The sequence below is a fragment of the Amblyomma maculatum genome, unplaced genomic scaffold, assembly GCF_055883805.1.
Source record: "Amblyomma maculatum isolate TAMU_Amacu unplaced genomic scaffold, ASM5588380v1 scaffold_23, whole genome shotgun sequence".
Classification (NCBI taxonomy): Eukaryota; Metazoa; Arthropoda; class Arachnida; order Ixodida; family Ixodidae; genus Amblyomma; species Amblyomma maculatum.
This window is the reverse complement of record NW_028146748.1, coordinates 14,569-19,485: the sequence shown is the minus strand read 5'-3', so window position 1 is coordinate 19,485 and position 4,917 is coordinate 14,569. Positions and strand designations below refer to the sequence as shown.

The following is a 4,917-nucleotide window of genomic DNA, read 5'->3' as shown; positions in this document are numbered from 1 at the left end:
TGCCCGCAGTGCGGAGCACCGGAGGCAGGAGACCACTTCGCATTTGACTGCCGTGCATCGAGAGTGTTGTGGCGCCTGGTCTATCGCATGTCTTCGGTGCGGGTAAAACAACCGCGGGGTTCATTTGCGCGGCTTGGGATGGAGTGCACACTTTTTGTCTTCTGAAAGCGCCGCTTCCTTGCGGAAGCACGCAGGCAGCCGGCACGAGCCATGTAGTCAGCGCTGAAGAACCTTCGCCTCCTGCTCTGGGAATACCTATCGGAGAGGCCCGAAGTAGACGGAGAGGCGCGATTTCTGCAGCGCTGGCACACACGTTTCTTTGTCGTGAAACCGAACGGGCTAGTCATGCCGGCACTGATATATTGATTACACAGATGGTGTGTATTTTCCTCTCTTGTGCATTGGGATGGGAAGACTTCACTTGTACCTTTTGTATCGTATCTTTTGTATCGTTTTGTACAATTTTATGTAAATTGCATGGACGTGCAGGCAGACCCTGCTACTGTGTAAGATTGTTAATATAGCGTGATTTGCATCGTACATATTGTATCGTTTTGTATCTTTTTTATGTAAATTGCATGGAAGTGCAGGCAGACATTGCTACGGGTTAATATGTGATGTAGTGTGTTTTGCACTATATGTACATACGTTTGGAAGTCAATATACTTCTCTTTGTGTAGTAGTAAACCTACGGCTCAGTATATCTTGGCCTTCGGCCAAGTGTAGCGCTTTGATCGATGCTAAGGGTCGGGACTCTACTCAAGGTATCTGGTTCTTAGCACAAGTCTTTACCCATTCCATTTCTGGCAATGATTGGGTTTCTCTTGCTCATCGGATGATTGGGTGCCCTGAACCGCTGGCGTGGGGGAGCGGTGCTCCGGCACCGGACCTTGACGTCACGACACTGCCCGATCGGCTGATCTCTTGTGCGGTTGGGTCTTTTGTATGCCAACGCAATTGGGTCGAGTCTCCCGTTTACATTGACATTCCGAAGTTTTGGTAAACCTGGACATCCCCCCCCCCCACCCTTTATGGATGCTCCTGCTCTTGGGGAGCTCATGACAATTTGCTCGTTCCAATGTCCCAGCATTGTCGAAACCACCTTTGTTCTTAAACAGCCTAATATCTGTTACGGGTTCTATTTGTACCCATGATATTAAACTGATTTTTGTAGCGCGGCCGAGCGTTCGGGGCTTTCCCCGCCTCTGCCACGGGTCGACACAGTACTGCACTACTTCCGGGACCAGCCCAGGGTCTCCCCCCTTTTGGGGGGAGTTGGGGGGAGGACAAGCGCAATTATAAAATTAGAAAAACTGCTTTGTTTGTTAATTTTTTTTGGCGGACTTTGTTTTTCCGACTTTTTGTTCCGACTTTTTTTCCGACTGCTTTCTGGCTTTCTTTCCCACTTTTACTGCTGTGTGGTTTATTTTACAATGAGCGCGGTATTATTGGTATATAATTATTTAGGCAACAGTAAATAATTAGTAATTACTGTTTAACTAGCCAATAATGAGTAATAGTTAGGTATTATTCAGCATCATCAATCATCATCATCAGCCTGATTATACCCACTGCAGGGCGAAGGCCTCTCCCATATTTCTCCACTTAACCCGGTTCTGTGCTACCTGCATCCACTTGACCCCTGCGAACTTCTTAATCTCATCCGCCCACCTAACTTTCTGCCGCCCCCTGCTACGCTTTCCTTCCCTTGGAATCCAGTTTGTTACCCTCAGCGACCATCGGTTATCCTCTCTTCGCACTACATGTCCTGCCCATGTCCATTTCTTCTTCTTAATTTCTACTAGAATGTCGGTAACTTGAGTTATTTCTCTCACCCACTCTGCACGCTTCCTATCTCTTAATGTTACCCCTACCATTTTTCGTTCCATAGCCCTCTGGGTTGTCCTCAACTTAAGTAGAACTCTCTTGGTTAGCCTCCACGTTTCAGCCCCATAGGTGAGCACAGGCAAGATGCAACTGTTGTATACTTTCCTCTTGAGCGATACCGGTAAGCTGCTAGTCATAATCTGCGAGTGCTTGCCAAATGCGCTCCATCCCAATCGTATTCTTCTTGTTATTTCCTTTTCGTGGTCCGGATCTGCGGTTACTACCTGTCCTAAGTAGACATATTCGCCTACTACTTCCAGTATTTCGCTACCTAATGTAAACTGCTGTTCCTTCCCGAGGCTGTTGAACATTACCTTAGTCTTCTGCATGTTGATTTTCAAGCCTACCTTTCTACTTTTCCTGTCTAGGTCATCAATCATTATTTGCAGTTCATCCCCCGAGTTACTTAGCAAGGCAATGTCATCAGCAAATCGCAGATTACTGAGGTATTCTCCATCTACCCTTATCCCTAACTGCTCCCATTCCAAGTCTCTGAATACTTCCTCTAAACAAGCTGTGAATAGTACTGGGGAGATTGTGTCTCCTTGCCTAACACCTTTCTTTATGGGAATTTTGTTACTCTCTTTATGCAGAACTATGGTTGCTGTGCAGCCACTATATATATCTTCCAGCACTTTCACGTACGGCTCGTCTACCCCTTGATTTCGCAATGCCTGCATCACCGCCGAGGTTTCAACTGAGTCAAATGCTTTTTCGTAATCAATGAATGCTATGTATAAGGGCTGGTTATATTCCGAGCATTTTTCTATCACCTGATTGATGGTATGGATATGATCGATAGTAGAGTACCGTTTCCGAAACCCTGCTTGATCCTTTGCTTGATTGCAGTCTAAGGTTGTCCTGATTCTATTAGCGATTACCTTAGTAAATACCTTATACGTAACAGACAGTAAGCTGATTGGTCTGTAATTTTTAAGGTCCTTAGAGTCCCCTTTCTTGTGAATGAGGATAATGTTTGCATTCTTCCATGGTTCCGGTACCGTCGATGACACCAGGCACTGCGTATACAGGGTGGCCAGTTTTTCTAGCACTATATCCCCCCCGTCCTTCAGCAAATCTGTAGTTATCTGATCCTCTCCAGCTGATTTCCCCCTTTTCATAGTTTCTAGTGCTTTCTTGACCTCGTCCTTCGTCACTGGTGGAACGTCTGACTGTTTTTCCCTACCGCCAATCTCATTACGGTCTTGACTAATTTGGCTACTGTAGAGATCTGTATAGAACTGTTCGGCTACTTTGACTATCTTTTCCATATTAGTGATGACGTTGCCCGCCTTGTCCTTTATCGCATACATCTGGTTTTTGCCTATGCCCAATTTCTTCTTTACCGCTTTAAGGCTTCCCCCGTTCTTTACAGCATGCTCAATTTTCTCCATGTTATACTTCCTTATATCGGCCACCTTGCGCTTATTGATTAGCTTTGATATCTCGGCCAATTCGATCTGGTCTGTTGGATTGGAAGCTTTCATATTCTGCCGTTTCTTAATCAAATCTTTCGTCTCCTTAGACAGCTTGCCGGTATCCTCTCTAACTATCCTACCGCCTACTTCTACCGCGCACTCAGTAATGATATCTCTGAAATTATTGTTCCTTCCCTCTAGGGTAATGTCGCCATCCTCAGTTAGAGCTGAAAACCTATTCTGTAGCGAGATCCTGAACTCTTCTGCCCTCCCCCTCACCGCTAATTCGTTGATGGGTTTCTTTCTTACTAATCTGTTGCGTTCCTTCTTCAGATTTAGGCTAATTCGGGACCTCACCATCCTGTGGTCACTGCATCGCACTTTCCCGATTGCCTCTACATCTTGCATAATGGCGGGGGTTGAACACATTATGAAGTCGATTTCATTTTTAGTCTCTCCGTTAGGACTTTTCCATGTCCATTTCCGGTTCTTCCGTTTGCTGAAGAAGGTATTCATGATTCGTAAGTTATTGCGCTCTGCAAACTCAACTAGTAACTCCCCCCTGCTATTCCTAGAACCAATGCCATAGTCACCTACTGCCTTGTCTCCTGCCTGTTTTTCCCCTACCTTGGCATTGAAATCGCCCATTAGTACAGTATACTGCGTCTTTACTTTTCGCATTGCCGATTCTACATCTTCATAGAAGCTTTCAACTGCCTGGTCATCATAACTACATGTAGGTGCATAGGCCTGTACAACCTTCAGTTTATACCGCTTATTAAGCCTAATTACGATGCCTGCAACCCTCTCATTAATACTATAGAATTCATCTATATTGCCCGCTATATACTTATTGACAAGGAAACCTACTCCTAGTTGTCGCCTCTCTGGTAATCCCCGATAATACAGTACATGCCCATCCTTCAGTACAGTATATGCCTCATTCGGCCTCCTAACCTCACTAAGCCCTATGACATCCCATTTCATGCCCTCTAGTTCCTTTAACAGCACTGCTAAGCTAGCTTCACTAGCTAGGGTTCTAGCATTAAACGTTGCCAGGGTCAGTTTCCAATGGCGGCCTGTCCAGCGGAGCCAGGCTTTCTTAGCACCCCCTGCTGCGTCACAGGTCTGACCGCCGCCGTGGTCAGTTGTTCCGCAGCCGCTGGTGACTGAGGGCCGGGGTTGTATGGAGCTTATCATAGGAGGTTGCGGCCAGTTACTGCACCAGGGTGGCCAACTCCTGTTCTGGTGAGGGAGTGCGTTGCCGGAGGTGTTCACCGGCATCAGGTCGCACCCCAAACCTGTTTATGCAATTCCATCGACACGCGGATTTTTTTTTTTTTTTTTTTTTTCATCCGGTGGAGAATTGCGCGGCACCGGGATTTGAACCCCGGTCCTCTTGCATGCGAGGCGGATGTTCTACCGCTACGCCACCGCTGCACGCCTATTATTCAGCACTTAGTGTATAAATAATATTCTGATAAATATTTACTAGTAAATAGTAACTGATAATTGATTGACATTTTGCCATATAAGGTACGCATTTGAGCATACTATGGTACTGCTCTGTGATTGGTCAAGACCGCCATGACGTCTTCCCGTCTCGACCAAT

At 46.1% G+C, this 4,917-nt stretch overlaps 1 pseudogene; it reads left to right on the top strand.

Moving 5' to 3' along the window:
• The first annotated feature begins 1,083 nt into the window (after positions 1 to 1,083).
• LOC146171036 (U2 spliceosomal RNA) lies at positions 1,084 to 1,257 on the top strand (annotated as a pseudogene).
• Positions 1,258 to 4,917: the final 3,660 nt, after the last annotated feature.